Source organism: Coregonus lavaretus (genome assembly GCF_964263955.1).
Source record: "Coregonus lavaretus genome assembly, chromosome: 30".
Taxonomy (NCBI): Eukaryota; Metazoa; Chordata; class Actinopteri; order Salmoniformes; family Salmonidae; genus Coregonus; species Coregonus lavaretus.
The window spans coordinates 4,787,489-4,803,779 of record NC_140017.1 but is presented as its reverse complement, the minus strand read 5'-3'; the positions used below and the strand labels follow the sequence as shown (position 1 = coordinate 4,803,779).

The window sequence follows — 16,291 nt, the reverse complement described above, 5'->3', positions numbered from 1 at the left end:
CTTCCATGGGTTCAATGGATGAATGTGCATCTCACAAGTACTACAGACAGCTGCTATGACAATTTAATGTTGATTATTAGAAAATATTTATTAATGAGACATTTGTGGCCAACAGAAGATGCCAATTATATTCTCCAATGTTCCAGAATGTCTACCACCTAACTAGAACCATTCTATTTCTAATGTCTACAAATAAATCACATGCTCCAACACATCAAGAATGTGGCAATGTAACCAGGGCTAAAAGGGGTCATAGGTGCCAAGGTTGTTAATACTCTTTAACAGAAATGTGACAGATGATGGCCTCATTTTCTCAGGATTCAAGTCTTACTTACATTACGGAAGTGGTATTACCTCCTTTGCCCCGCAAAGTCTAGTTAACCCGTCTGGACTATCCTTTGTCTGCTCATACGTGACGGTGCGACGGCTGCCATCTGGCGCTATTCTGCATATTATTTTCCTCATTTAGTAGACTAAACCCTTTCTCCCATTTTTCATCTCTCCTGGTCAACTCTACACGTCGTTATTCATGTGTTCGTGAGTAGACACGACTTTTTTACAGCCTCCCTAAATCTGACATTCTACTCCCTGTATAAAATAGCTATGTCTAAAGGTACCAGTACAGCTGATGACGTCAGTGTCCCGGCTAGAACGATGCTCGTGAGAAAAAAAAAACAGACTTCGCTAACGGGCTGACTGAACGGTGCCCATTCTTGTCATCAGAAGTTAGGGCCACTGCAAAAATGTGCTTTTCTCCATAGGACTCGATTAAAGTCCGGTGGCATTATCGGACAATGCTACGAAGATCGATTCTATTCAACGGAACGGTTGATTAAAAACGTGGATTCGGGAGCTGAGACTGCCGAGTAAGTTTCTTAAGCTAGTTAGCTAGCTAGCATCTGTTTGTGGTATCCAAGGACTGGCAAGATGTGAATCATGACCATTTTCCCTTTGTGCAGTATAAGTTCCACAGCTAAATCTACTTCAGTGTTTTCTATCAACGTTACAGAAGTTGTGACTAGCTAACGTTAGTCATTTAAAACAATCACATAAAACTTGGGAATCACTAGCTAGCTAGCTACAGTAGCTAAAGTTAGCTTGCCGAACATTTTTGCATGCAACAGCCAAAACAGGCAATTGTAAATGGTCAACCTCTTTCTGGTCTAAATTAGCTAGGTTGCTACAGTTACAATTATGCGTAATCTTATTAGGTGAACTTAAAAGTAAGATGGCAAACTAGCATAACTTAATGTGGTTTACTAACCTTAGCTAGCAAAAAAATTAAATGTTGGCTTGATTGTTGCTGGTTAGTTACAAGTTAGGCTTTTCTAATCCCACCACATAGCCGTTGTCATAGTAACGAAAAATGCATGTTTTCACCGCAAGATGGCACTGCTAGGCTAGGAACGCAGTGAGAAGGAACTGCCAGATGCGTCATAATAGCCCGGAAGTAAAGCCGCGCTGGGAGCCACATTTGAAATTGAATACATTGAGCAGGGTGGAAAAAGTCGCATTAATACACGATGTAAATGTATTTTCGGGAGGGCTGTGTTTACCATTCATGTAATACATTAAATATATACATCAGACGGTATTGGGGAGCTAGTTCATAGTTTTCACGGGTATATTATTTTCCCATTTCAATTTTATAGCAACCCTATGCTTGGCGTGATTTATAGGAAGAACAGACCATTCGATATGCCCTTAAATATTTTGATATGAAACCTGGAATTAAAATGTAAGAGGTACAGTGCTTCTATAGTGAAACAAATCTGCGGTTTGCTAGCGATATTGTTAGGCTACAGTGTATCGTTTTTTCTTCTTCAGAGGGCACTGGTGAGCAACAACATAATTTCACTTCAGAAACATCCACGAGTTCTTCAAGTCAATAATCTGAATGATGATGGTGAAGGGTGATTGAATTCACATTATAAACTGGGTGGTTCGAGCACTGAATGCTAATTGGCTGACAGCTGTGGTATATCAGACCGTATACCACGGGTGTGACAAAGTATTTATTTTTACTGCTCTAATTACGTTGGTAACCAGTTTATAATAGCAATAAGGCACCTCGGGGGTTTGTGGTAAATGGCCAATATACCACGGCTAAGGGCTGTATCCAGGCACTCCGCGTTGCGTCATGAATAAGAACAGCCATTAGCCGTGGTATATTGGCCATATACAGTGAGGGGAAAAAAGTATTTGATCCCCTGCTGATTTTGTACGTTTGCCCACTGACAAAGACATGATCAGTCTATAATTGTAATGGTAGGTTTATTTGAACAGTGAGAGACAGAATAACAACAAAAAAATCCAGAAAAACGCATGTCAAAAATGTTATAAATTGATTTGCATTTTAATGAGGGAAATAAGTATTTGACCCCCTCTCAATCAGAAAGATTTCTGGCTCCCAGGTGTCTTTTATACAGGTAACGAGCTGAGATTAGGAGCACACTCTTAAAGGGAGTGCTCCTAATCTCAGTTTGTTACCTGTATAAAAGACACCTGTCCACAGAAGCAATCAATCAGATTCCAAACTCTCCACCATGGCCAAGACAAAAGAGCTCTCCAAGGATGTCAGGGACAAGCTTGTAGACCTACACAAGGCTGGAATGGGCTACAAGACCATCGCATAGCAGCTTGGTGAGAAGGTGACAACAGTTGGTGCAATTATTCGTAAATGGAAGAAACACAAAATAACTGTCAATCTCCCTCGGCCTGGGGCTCCATGCAAGATCTCACCTCGTGGAGTTGCAATTATCATGAGAACGGTGAGGAAACAGCCCACAACTACCCGGGAAGATCTTGTCAATGATCTCAAGGCAGCTGGGACCATAGTCACCAAGAAAACAATTGGTAACACACTACGCCGTGAAGGACTGAAATCCTGCAGCGTCCGCAAGGTCCCCCTGCTCAAGAAAGCACATATACAGGCCAGTCTGAAGTTTGCCAATGAACATCTGAATGATTCAGAGGAGAACTGGGTGAAAGTGTTGTGGTCAGATGAGACCAAAATCGAGCTCTTTGGCATCAACTCAACTCGCCGTGTTTGGAGGAGGAGGAATGCTGCCTATGACCCCAAGAACACCATCCCCACCGTCAAACATGGAGGTGGAAACATTATGCTTTGGGGGTCTTTTCTGCTAAGGGGACAGGACCACTTCACCGCATCAAAGGGACGATGGACGGGGCCATGTACCGTCAAATCTTGGGTGAGAACCTCCTTCCCTCAGCCAGGGCATTGAAAATGGGTCGTGGATGGGTATTCCAGCATGACAATGACCCAAAACACACGGCCAAGGCAACAAAGGAGTGGCTCAAGAAGAAGCACATTAAGGTCCTGGAGTGGCCTAGCCAGTCTCCAGACCTTAATCCCATTGAAAATCTGTGGAGGGAGCTGAAGGTTCGAGTTGCCAAACGTCAGGCTCAACTTTAATTACTTGGAGAAGATCTGCAAAGAGGAGTGGGACAAAATCCCTCCTGAGATGTGTGCAAACCTGGTGGCCAACTACAAGAAACATCTGACCTCTGTGATTGCCAACAAGGGTTTTGCCACCAAGTACTAAGTCATGTTTTGTAGAGGGGTCAAATACTTATTTCCCTCATTAAAATGCAAATCAATTTATGACATTTTTGACATGCGTTTTTCTGGATTTTTTTGTTGTTATTCTGTCTCTCACTGTTCAAATAAACCTACCATTAAAATTATAGACTGATCATGTCTTTGTCAGTGGGCAAACGTACAAAATCAGCAGGGGATCTAATACTTGTTTCCCTCACTGTACCACACCTCCTCATGCTTTATTGCTTAAATATACAACAGGGTTTGGCAACTAGGCTTGGCCTCCAGCCAATTTGTTCCTGAGCTTGTCAGCGGCCAGAATATAATTAGCCTATTAGCAAATAGGTTACTAGCTGCCCAATTCATAGCCCTACACTACACATTTAACATGGTTATTAGGCTAATCAATTCAATGACAATAGCATAATCATTTCGATCTGATTAGTAGTAAAATCACCAATGTATATTAATAGTATGGATGTTAACCATTAATCGGTTAGCTGCTGAAAATACATTTGACCGGTCATGCTTATCGGTCTATAGGCTAATTTGCATAATTCTGTGGAATTAAATTGGCGCATGTATATTTTCGTTAGTTGTCATGCATCTTTTTTGTTATTTTATAAAGACTTCTTCATTAACCAGCATTTCTCTGCTGTTCTATTTGTAATATTTTTGGTTTTATCACTAATAGAATAACTAATAACTGGACAGGAGAGAAGAGCTCCGTTGGGAAACTTTACTAATCCAAAGTATGGTAGTACAACATAGGGGCATGTTCGAGGCAGCACGTTTTGTCAACGTATCAAAATTAAGAGGTCACAGGATTAACCAATCATGTAAGTGATAATCGTATCTAGGCAGATTACCATGTTAATAGACCAATCTATTACTTGTTCCCCTTACATTTTTACACCGTAACATCTCACATATACATTTTTAGCATAACCACAATTGGAAACTAAGCCCCATTCATTTGAACAGAGATCAATAAATGTCAGCAGGTTACATTTTGATTTTTTCAGTCTTTGAACTCTGTCTCTTAACTGAACAGTCTTGTTTTTGTTACTTACAGGTCAAGTATTTTAGGAACATTACAGATCCTGGCTGTTTTGTGGCACTCCTTGAGCTTGCTGGAGTTGGTAAGTTTCCAGTGTTGGCTAGGCAACTTGACTTGGGCTTAGGTTGCTGTCTGGGAACGTTGGTGATCTGTCAGGACTGGAGCTGTCTGTGGGATATCGGGGGATGTCCTCTGGGGTTGACAGCTCTCTGTCCTCAGGTAAGTAGTCCCATTTGGCACCTCTCCATGGCAACATGTGAACAGTGTGTTTTCTCTGTCTGTCCTGAATGAGGTAAGTCACAGGTCCCAGTCTCTGGATTACTGTCGCCTGAACTGTCTTCCTCCTGGAAAACTTGAAGGTTTAGTTCACCATGGTCATGGTGTTTCTTTTGTTTGGCTTGTTTTTCTTCCACTGTTTTAGCTAAGTCAGGTCGGAGTAGGTTGAACCGTGTTCGGATCTGGCGCTTCAGGAAGAGCTCGGCAGGGGTTCAACCTGTGACTGTGTGGGGGGTACTGCGGTACAGGAGCTGAAAGTTGGCTAAGCGATGCTTGAGAGAGACAGTAGATAGATCCTCCAATACGTTTTTCATCAGTGCTCGCTTGAATATCTAGACTGACCTTTCTGCTGCACCATTTGAGGTAGGATGGTAGGCAGGAACAAGGGTCTGCTTGATTCCGTTATTTTTTAGGAATTGTTTGAAATCGGAAGAGACCAGCTGGGGTCCATTATCAGAGACAATTTCTTCGCACAATCTATAGGCTGCGAACAGGCTACGTAGCTTTTCGATGAGGTTTGTTGATGTCATTGAAGACGAGAAAAACTTCCAACCACTTTGAATGGCTGTCGACGATCACAAAAAAGTACTGCTTTTTATTTTCAGCAAAGTCTATGTGAATTCTCTGCCACACCCTCTCGGGGCATCTCCAAACATGGTGCGACAGCTGGCATCTTCTGTACTGCTTGGCAGATTTGTCAACTCTGCACTTTCTTCTCTATGTCACTGTCGAACCCTGGCCACCAGATGTAGCTACGGGCTAAGGCCTTCATCCAACAGATGCCAGGATGTTTGTGGTGAAAGTCCTCCAACAGTCTCTGTCTGTGTGCTGGGGGTAGATCACTCGCAAACCCCCAGAGTACACAGCCTTGATCTTCAGACAACTCGTGTCTTCACATGAAGTATGGTTTCAGTGCTTCATTCAGCTTGGCCACCCATTTACAGTGTAACTCCACACTTTGCTGAGTAGCGGATCTTTTCTTGTACTTTGCTCAATGTCTTTTGCACACACTGGCAGCTCATCCACTTGTGAGAAGTAAAACATGCTTCCCTCCTCAGCTGTGATGTCTTTCTCTTCTCTTGGTAGTCTTGACAACACCGTCTGCAAGCTGCCACCAACCTCCTGTGGCACGGGCTATGTGTCCAACGTTAGAACAGACATGGCATTTCTCTTATTTTTTTTCTGCAATCACGAGCAGAATGTTTTCCTCCGCACCTGTAGCATGGTTGCTGACCAACATTATCTTGCCTTGTCATTTTTTAAATACTGTTTCTCTCCATTGTCATTGCTGCACGGTGCATTGTCCTTTTCCTCTCCTGGGAAATGTTTTATCATTTTTATTCACTGCATTTACTGATTGAGCCTCTTGCTTTCCCTGAAAACTCCCTGGTGTTCTTGGAAGCTAACTCCATTGATAATGCCATCTCACATGCCTTTCTGAATGTTAGATTATTCTCTGCTAGCATCTTGTGCTGCATAGCTTCAGAGCACAGTCCACTTCCAAACTGATTTCTCAGTGCCGCAGCAAAGCCACAGCATAATCTGGTTAAATTTTTTAGAACGAAACCGCTCCGCAATCACCAGCGGTTTTGGTTTGTAGTGAGCTAGCAACACTAGTTTCAGTTCGTCATACTGCAACATACTTGGTGTATCAGGTGTGATCATACTCTTTAATATTTCACACATTTCCGCACCGATCACAGAAAGAAACACACAGACCTTCTTGTTGTCTTTAATGTAATTTGCTAACATTTATTGCTCCAAACGCTCAACATAATTTTCTAAATCCTCCCGCTATTCTCTGTACTCGTCCTACTTGCATAGTAGCCATTTTTCCATCGCTACTGTTATCTCGGCTAATATCCTCAGCAGTAGCTAGCTCACGTGCCTCGGTCCGTGAAATATCCGTTTCTTCTGTATTTTCTTCCTGCCAGGTGCACGGCTGCTCCATTTACAATCCACACGTTTGTTCTTTTGAATCCACCGTCGCCATTTTTGTAGTCTTTTTGGTTTTATCACCTATAGAATAACTAATAATAACTGGACAGGAGTGAGGAACTCCGTTGGGAAATGTACTAATCCAAAACATGGTAGTACAACACAGACATGTTCGAGGCAGTACGTTCTATCAACGTATCAAAATTAAGAGGTCACAGGATTAACCAATCAGGTAAGTGATAATCGTATCTAGGCAGATTACCATGTTAATAGACCAATCTATTACACTATTGGTTTTCATATCAACTTTCTTTCATGGTCCAGAAGCCAAAGGCACATTCCGAATCATATTAGCAACCCATCATAGTTGTTGCTATTACATTCCCCCTCTTTCTAAATTTCTAATGGAGATTTTAATCTCTGTCACAACTGCTCGCAATAGTATCAGAGGAAGAGGCAAAGCGAGAGGTTTCACTCTCGCCAAAATCAGTCCAAAATAAGACCAATATGTTTCTATGGGTTTATTTTGGGCCTAAGCTTGTCGCCTGCCTTCCCACCTTGGGCCGACTCCCATTGTTAGTGCGGAAACATAAGCATCTCGTCATTATATACAGATCTCTAATAGCATTTTCTGTTGGTCATGTCATTTGACTGTTTTGATTTTTTTTACTGTTTGTTGACGGGTTAATGAGGGTTAGTTAGTCGGCAGCAAAATTGACCGAAATGTGCATCCCTAATTAATAGGCCTACCTACTCTATTAAAATATATTCATCTTACCGTATTTCTCCAATGCCAAACCAGTGTGTCTTGTTTGCAACAAAACTTGCCTTTTACAAATAATTCAATCTGAGAATCATGGTACCTTTCAAAAGTAGATTTTTCACCCCAGACATGAGGCCCGAGTCCGACGCAGAAAGGAGGTAGGCCTATTTAAAGAGTGCATGGTGACCGTAATGGAGGAAATGGCTATACCGACAAATACACTGTATATGGATAACATAATTGCGTCTGTCAAACAGGTATAAGCCTACCTCTTATTTCTTAGTGCTTCAACAAAGTCCTCTGTTAGTAAATTAGCCTACTTAACTTTTATCACCGGCGCTGTCCATATTGATTTTAGAAATAGTGATCCACACGGGAGTGGTGGCTGCATTTCAGCTCATCTTTTTTCAAATGTATTCAATTATATTCCATTCTCTTGTTTTTATCATGGACATATTCCCACTAATATTGTAATGAAGCTTTCACGTGTGTTATGCACTTTTTTATCAAACTGTTGGCGCTTGCTTCTATTTATGCCAAATCATTTGACTGCTGTAGGTTGAGATTCTTGTTTTAGAATGTTATTCTTTTACAATTTTCTGTAGTGACTAGAGAAGACCATATACCCATCACATTATGTTAATGAGGTCCCCGTGTGTGTGTAACTTAAATGTGTATTTGGGTCTGGATTGGGAATGTGTGAAACGTATAAATGAGAGAACGAAGCCAATCAATCTTATCGTATAAGTTCTTTCAGTTTATAAGCTATCGCTCGTCATGCCATGAGGGAGAAAATAACACCAGCAGTAAATGTTGATTCATTGATTGAATGAAACTATATCAATGTATTTGAGTCATGACTCATTGAATCATGTCTTGTAAGAATGGCGCCTGAGGAGATGGCTGCCGTTTTACGGGCTCCTAACCAATTGTGCTATTTTGTGTGTTTTTTCACGTTGTTTGTAAATTATTTTCTACATAATGTTTCTGCCACCATCTCTTATGACCGAAAAGAGCTTCTGGTATCAGAACAGCGATTACTCACCTCGAACTGGATGAAGATTTTTTCTTTAACGAGTCAAAGGATTTACTGCGGATACCGGACCAGGTCCAAATACCCTTCATTTGCATTAAGAAGAGACACCGGTACAGGGGATGCAGGTCTGGGTGCCTTGTGAGAATTCGTTGGCGAGTGGGTAACCCGCCTCTACCATCCGTCCTATTGGCCAACGTGCAATCATTGGAGAATAAACTGGATGAGCTCCGTTCGAGACTAACCTACCAACGGGACATTAAAAACTGTAACATCTTATGTTTCAACGAGTCGTGGCTGAACGACTACATTGATAATATACAGTTGGCTGGGTTTTCCGTGCATCGGCAAGACAGAACTGCTACCTCCGGTAAGACAAGGGGTGGTGGTCTGTGTCTATTTGTCAATAACAGCTGGTGGGTGAAATCTAATATTAAGGAAGTCTCAAGGTTTTGCTCGCCTGAGGTAGAGTATCTCATGATAAGATGTAGGCTACACTATTTACCAAGAGCAAAATATTTTTCGTAGCTGTCTGTTTTCCACCACAAACCAATGCTGGCACTAAGACCACACTTAATGAGCTGTATAAGGCAATAAACAAACAAGAAAATGCTCACCCAGAGGCGGCGCTCCATTTTCTACCAGCATGTCACATGTGCAACCAGAGGAAAAAAAACTCTAGACCATCTTTACTCCACACACAGAGACGCGTACAAAGCTCTCCCTCGCCCTCTATTTGGCAAATCTGACATAATTCTATCCTCCTGATTCCTGCTTACAAGGGAACACTAAAGCAGGAAGTACCAGTGACTTTCTCAATACGGACGTGGTGAGATGACGCAGATGCTAAGCTACAGAACTCTTTTGCTAGCACAGACTGGAATATGTCGGACTACCAGGATGTGCACTCAGAGCATGCGCTGACCAATTGGCAAGTGTCTTCACTGACATTTTCAACCTGTCCCTGACTGAGTCTGTAATACATATATGTTTCAAGCAGACCACCATAGTCCCTGTTCCCAAGAACACCAAGGTAACCTGTCTAAATGACTACCGACCGATAGCACTCACGTCTGTAGCCATGAAGTGCTTTGAAAGGCTGGTCATGGCTCACATCAACACCATCATCCCAGAAACCCTAGACCTTCTCCAATTCGCATACCGCCCCAACACCTAAGTGAGAATGCTGTTCATTGACTACAGCTCAGCGTTCAACACCATAGTGCCCTCAAAGCTCATCACTAAGCTAAGGACCCTGGGACTAAACACCTCCCTCTGCAGCTGGATCCTGGACTTCCTGACGGGCCTCCACAGGCGGTAAGGGTAGGCAACAAGACATCTGCCACACTGATCCTCAACACAGGGGCCACTCGGGTGCGTGCTTAGTCCCCTCCTGTACTCCCTGTTCACCCACGACTGCATGGCCAAGCACGACTCCAACACCATCATTAAGTTTGCTGACGACACAACAGTGGTAGGCCTGATCACCTACAACGATCAGACCGCCTATAGGGAGAAGGTCAGAGACCTGGATGTGTGGTGCCAGGACAACAACCTCTCCCTCAATGTGATAAAGACAAAGGAGATGATCGTGGAATGACAACGCCTATTCCCCCTCAGGAGACTGAAAAGATTTGGCATGGGTCCTCAGATCCTCAAAAAGTTCTACAGCTACACCATCGAGAGCATCCTGCCTGGTTGCATCACCGCCTGGTATGGCAACTGCTCGGCCTCCGACCTCAAGGCGCTACAGAGGGTAGTTCATACGGTCCAGTAAATCACTGGGGCCAAGCTTTCTGCCTTCCAGGACCTCTATACCAGGCGGTGTCAGAGGAAGGCCCTAAAAATTGCCAAAGACTCCAGCCACCCTAGTCATAGACTGTTCTCTCTGCTACTGCACGGCAAGTGGTACCGGGTCCAAAAGGCTTCTTAACAGCTTCTACCCCCAAGCCATAAGACTGCTGAACCGCTAATCAAATGGCTACCCGGACTATTTGTATTGCCCCACATTTGATTACAAGCATGAGGGGTAGCTGGCTGCTAGATCATTTACTACTGAACAGATTATGGTACAGAGGTATAGTTTTAGTGTGTGCTATAACAATAATGGCTTATTGATTTGTTTTTCCATGATGTGTTTTTGGAAATGCCTTATTATAATTGTCTGCCACTCACTTCTTTTCTAGATCTGATTACAGTAAGATGACATCATCAAGCAGTAAGTATTATACCATTTGTATCACTGATGATGGTTTCTTTTGCACATGCATGTTGTTGGTGTCTCTTCTGATATGGACAATATTCTGTTCAAACTGACTGTCTTATTCTGTAATGTCAGTGGAAGGGTTTTTCTTCAGTTTCATTGTGATTCTTATGTCTTCTTGGTTCATACCTCCCTAACCCTGATCCTCTGTGGCTGTGTTGTCAGATGAGCTTCTGGCCAGTCGGGTCCAGGAGCCCCTGATGATGAGCATGCACCTGCTGGCCAACCCTGGGGACTCGCTCCTGCTGCAGCACACCCTGGACCGCCTCCTCCGCTGGGTGTGCCCCAGCCTGCGCCTCTTCCACGTCTCTGAGCGGGCCTGCCCCCTCCGCGACTACGCCCGCTCCCGCCTGTGCCCCGTGTCCGGGTACCCCTCCCTGGCTGTGACCGTCTTCCTCCATGAGGCCTACGGCGAGGAGCGCATCCTCCGGGTGCTGGACTTCCTGCAGCGCCCACCCTGGCAGTACCACCACACGGAGAGCTGCGGCGGGAGGACCGGGGGCGTCCACATCACCTCCTCCACCTCCCCGGCGAACGCCCTGCTCCGTCCCTACCTCCTGCCCAGCCGAGACTTCTACAGCCTGGGCACGGGGATGCCCGTGTGGGGGGTGCGCCCGGTGCACTGCGGCGGGGAGATGCTGCGGGTGACGCTCTACAGCGGCTACGATAACTTTGACGACGCGGTGCGGCTCTACGAGACGGTGCTGCAGAGGCAGGCGGAGGAGCAGAAGCCGGGGTTCTGTTGGTTCACGCTCTACACGGAGCCGGGGCTGTGTCTACAGCTGGCTCTCAAACAGCTCTCCCCAGGGGTCAGGGTGGAGGCCTGCAACTCAGCCGTGCTGCAGTTCAGGGTGGAGGAGATGGGTCAGCTCGTGCCACTGCTGCCGAATCCGTGCACGCCCATCAGTGCCACGCGCTGGCAGACCGAAGACCTGGACGGGAACAAGATACTCTTCCAGGTATTTTAATTGACATGACACTATTTCCTATATTGCACTAGGGTACTTTTATTCAGACTCCTATGTGGCTCTGTGGTCAGAGGTAGTGCAAGTAATATATATAGAGGAAATGAGCTACCGTGTATTTTATGATTTACCTTTTGTCTTACCTTCGCCACACTGTGTCTTCTCGCTCCATTCTGTCCCTACATTTAAACGATGAGACGTGCCAAGCCCAGTTGTTTCTTGAGATGGACATATGTTTGGGTTTAGAGTTGGGGTAAATGTTTAGCTGCTATGTGAAACCTCTGTGGTTTCTGCCCCCTGAGGAGCTATTGGAAGCAATCCTCTATGGCTGTGAAAACACCAGAGGCGGCTGGTGGGAGGAGCTGAGGACAGGCTCATTGTAATGGCTGGAATGGAATCAATGGAATGGTATCAAACAAATGGAAACAATGTGTTTGACTCCGTTCCATTGATTCCATTCCAGCCATTACAATGAGCCCGTCCTCCTATAGCTCCTCCCACCCAACTCCTCTGGAAAACACGTAGCTCTGGATGAAGTTACTCTATGATTATCTTTTGGCTACAGTAAGACTGCTGTTCTGCATTCAGGCTGATTGTCTTGTAAAACATCAGGTTCAAGAGTGGGCCAGTAGTAGAAGAATGTAAATACAGTGTGCGTGTGCAGCACAGAGATACAGTGAGCTCCAGCACTTTGGATTTGAAATGATACAATGACCACGAGGTTAAAGTGCAAACTGTCAGCTTTAATTTGAGGGTATTTTCATCCATATCGGGTGAACCGTTTAGAAATGACAGCACTTTTTGTACATAGTGCCCACATTTTAGGAGACCAAACGTATTGGGACAAATTCACTGATGTGTATTAAAGTAGTCAAAAGTGTAGTATTTGGTCCCATATTCATATATCAAGCTTGTGACTACAAAACGTGTCACTGTCCCAATACATTTGGAGCTCACGGTAGATCACTGCACTGCTTTCCCCTACTCAGATATAAATGCACAGAAAGATGGCCTCCAGGCATCCTCGGGTTTTATACAGTATCAAACACTCTCATTTACCTTTCCTTCACGAGATGTTGGCCAGTAAATGGAAAACACTCCAAGCCAAAGCTGTGTTTAGGAAGGCAAAGCATCAAATGGTTAACATTGAAACATGCTTTCCCCATTGCAACACTGTATAAATGCATAGTAACTTTGAGAGGCATTAATCGTCCGAATGGGCTGGATACAAGCTAAGATTTTGGTTGTCAATCTTAAAGCTGCAATATGTAATTTTATGGCCGACCCGACCAAATTCACATAGAAATAGGAGTTATAGATCTGTCATTCCCATTGAAAGCAAATCTAAGAAGCAGTTCTATGTGCTTCCCGTGCTTAAGTTTAGTTTTTGTGTCTTTTACTTTTGTTTTTGTTCACCAGCTGAAAATACAATATTTTGGTTATGGAAATTATATTTAATTGCTTGTTGTTTTGTCACAGAAACTGAAATTAGGCGAACTATTAGAATTTTTGCAACCAGGAAATGGCAGAATGATTTCTGCACAGTGCATCTTTAATTGGAACTTAGGTTTGTTGTTTTTCCTGTCTCTGTGGGCTCCATGATTGTTGAACCCTCCATTCCTTTCACCTCAAGTCTTCCAGAGAAAGTTAAGACTGTCAGTCTCTGTCCCCCAGGTGAAAGCCCCAGAGCAGCCTCAGCGACCCCTGACCTGTGCCTTCCCTCTGACATGCCCCAGCGTCTCGCCCAGAGGGCTACTGAGGAGCGTCGTGTCCGCCTCGCCCCCAGCAGCCCACGCCCTGCAGCCCTGCGGCCAGATGACTCCAGTGACCCGGCCGGGGAACAGGGCGCGCACCGACCCAGGCCTGGATAGGCCTGTCTTACCCGGGGGTCTGCGGTGTGGGGGAGGGGGGGAGAGCATGGGCTCAGACAGCTGCTACAGCACCCCTCCAGGCAGCTCCTGCTACTCGTCGCAGCGCAGCAGCCCCGCCACGCTATCCGTCAACCACCCCCACGACTCTTCCCCTCTCTCATGCTCCGCCTCCCCGGCGCGGCCCTCCCTGTCCATCTCCCACCTGCTGCTGGAGGAGGAGGAAGAGCCGGAGACCAATGTGGACACGGGCGTCCCCGTGACGACGACCCCGTGCTCGGACACAGACTTCACCATGGCGACCAGCTCGAGGGACACAGGCGTCTCGGTGAAACCGCGTTCCGAGAGACCAGCCGCTGTGGGGGCCTCTGCCCTGGAGAGCCTGGCGAGAGAGCTGAGTGCCTGTCTACCGGATGCTCACACACCTCCACCCCACCACAGGACTTGGGTTGTGAGCAGCCCTACCAAAGCTGCCAGCCCCGGGTGCAAGGTAGGGTCACAAGCCTGGGACAGCAGTGTTATCAGCTGGGCATCGCCGGGTCAGAGCCACTCCAGAGGGCCTGTGGGGCCACGGACTCCTGCTAAGCCAGCAGCAAAGGCTCTGTTGTCACCCACACACAATACAGACCCAATAGATGAGTTCTTCATCTGACTCCTTTCTGCAGTGTGGCAGGCAGGCAGTTGTAGGACATTTTGTCACCATCTAACATAATGTAACTTGATGTTCCCTCCCTCCAGAGAGAGAGACGGGGAAGCTCATTGAAACCACGGAGACACAAGGGACCTAACTTCCTGGTGCTAAGACTGTCATGCCAGTCTAGGTCTGCGTCCAAAATGTCACCCTATTCCCTATGTAGTGCTGGTGGGCTCTAGTCAGAAGTAGTGCGCAATATAGGGAATAGGGTGCCCTTTTGGACGCAAACTAGCTAGGCTAGGATAGGGTTGAAGCCTATAGTAAATGAAACTGTTACGCCCAGGGATTTCAGATACACAATTATTGTATTAACTAACTAAGCTACTATGCATTTTATTACCAGTGGAAGTAGAAATGGATACAAATATGTGCCACGAGTGGGTAGATAAATGTGTGTGTGTGGTTGGTAAGTTGTTGTGGTTGTCTGTGCACTGTGGAAGCTTATCTGTGTGGTATCAGAGTGATAGCGTATCTCTAGCTGACCTAAATCCTTACCCCAAGAAAGCACTGTCTATTGGGTCTGACTCCTGGGTCAGAGGTTAGTATTGGACAGTATCATTATCCTATTTTTCTAGGATTAACACAAATGGTATTTCAACAATGACTGTTGTATCTTCTAATACTATACTAAACCATAGGTTGTGTTGAGGAGACCTTGCCAAACCACTGTGTTGAAAGGACACTACACATTTTGATAAGACATAAATACTATGGGAGCTGATAATTCATATATTTTCAGGAAACCTTTTCGTAAAGCTGTTTGTTTCAAGGACTGTGGTTAGGCTACATATTTTTGTAATCTGTGTATTCAAAGATGGATTGAAGACGAGAATACAACGGACTAGAGAGCTAAGAGATACTGCTTGTCTGAGATGATACTGTATAAATGTATGAAGTGTTGGCTGACATTACCATGGGGCCTTGTAAGGCTGTCTATAACCTAGCGCTAGACAATGTTTACCAAACTGATCGTCTAGAGGCCGGTTTCTTAGACAGATTGGCCTAAACCTGGACTAAAAAGCGCTTTCAATGGAGAATCTCCATTGGGTGCCTTTTAGTCCAGGACTAAGCTTAATCTGTGTCTGGGGAAACCATCCCTTAATAATTTAATGAGTTTATAAAGAGGTGAGTTGTGAAATAGGACGGTTGTTGTTTAATCATGTTGTTTTTTTATATTATGAACCTGCATTATGCATCACTAAATTATTTTTGACTATTCTGACTAATTTGGGAATATACTGTCATTTGTTTCAGATTGTTCTTAAGACATTATGATGATATGTTGGTGAATGTAACTCCAATACCTTTGTACTGATTCATTGGGTACCATCTATTGAGCCCTGTTTATACCTGGTGCTAACATCTGTACGGATCTCGTCCACATTCTGATTGTGCCCACATTTTTAGACAGGCGTAGACTATTAAAATAACTGATTGTGATCAGATCTTATATAGATCTTCCTGACCACCTCCGGAGGTAGTCGGGACAAATTGATTGGTTGGATAAAAGCTCAGTGGGCAGAGTTTTTGGTAATGAGGATGTTAGTGCTGGTCCGGGTGGGCGGAGTTTGCACTGGGTGAAAAGTGATTGCATTTGTTTTGAAACCGGCCTGTCCCACCAGTCATGATGAGCCGGGTGCCCCATTCAAAGCCGATGGTGAAGTTGGCTCAAAACAAAGTGATGTAAGCCTGTGTCAAGCACGTGGAGTAATGACTTGGCTGGATTCAATCTGTATCGCAGAAGTATTGCGGAATATCCGGAATATAGCTCAATTAAAATTAAAGGCGATATTCCCACGTTCGCGGAGACTGCATTCACGGTAAACGCTGCATATGTTGGCTCAATCGGAAACTACCTTTACATTTTAA

The 16,291-nt window shown here is 44.7% G+C and overlaps 1 pseudogene across 1 annotated transcript; it reads left to right on the top strand.

Moving 5' to 3' along the window:
- The first annotated feature begins 628 nt into the window (after nucleotides 1-628).
- On the top strand, nucleotides 629-14,380 carry LOC311105720 (annotated as a pseudogene). The gene is made up of 5 exons: nucleotides 629-660; nucleotides 762-866; nucleotides 10,819-10,850; nucleotides 11,061-11,854; nucleotides 13,535-14,380. The product of its transcript is annotated as an uncharacterized misc_RNA (transcript).
- The last annotated feature ends 1,911 nt before the right edge of the window (nucleotides 14,381-16,291 follow it).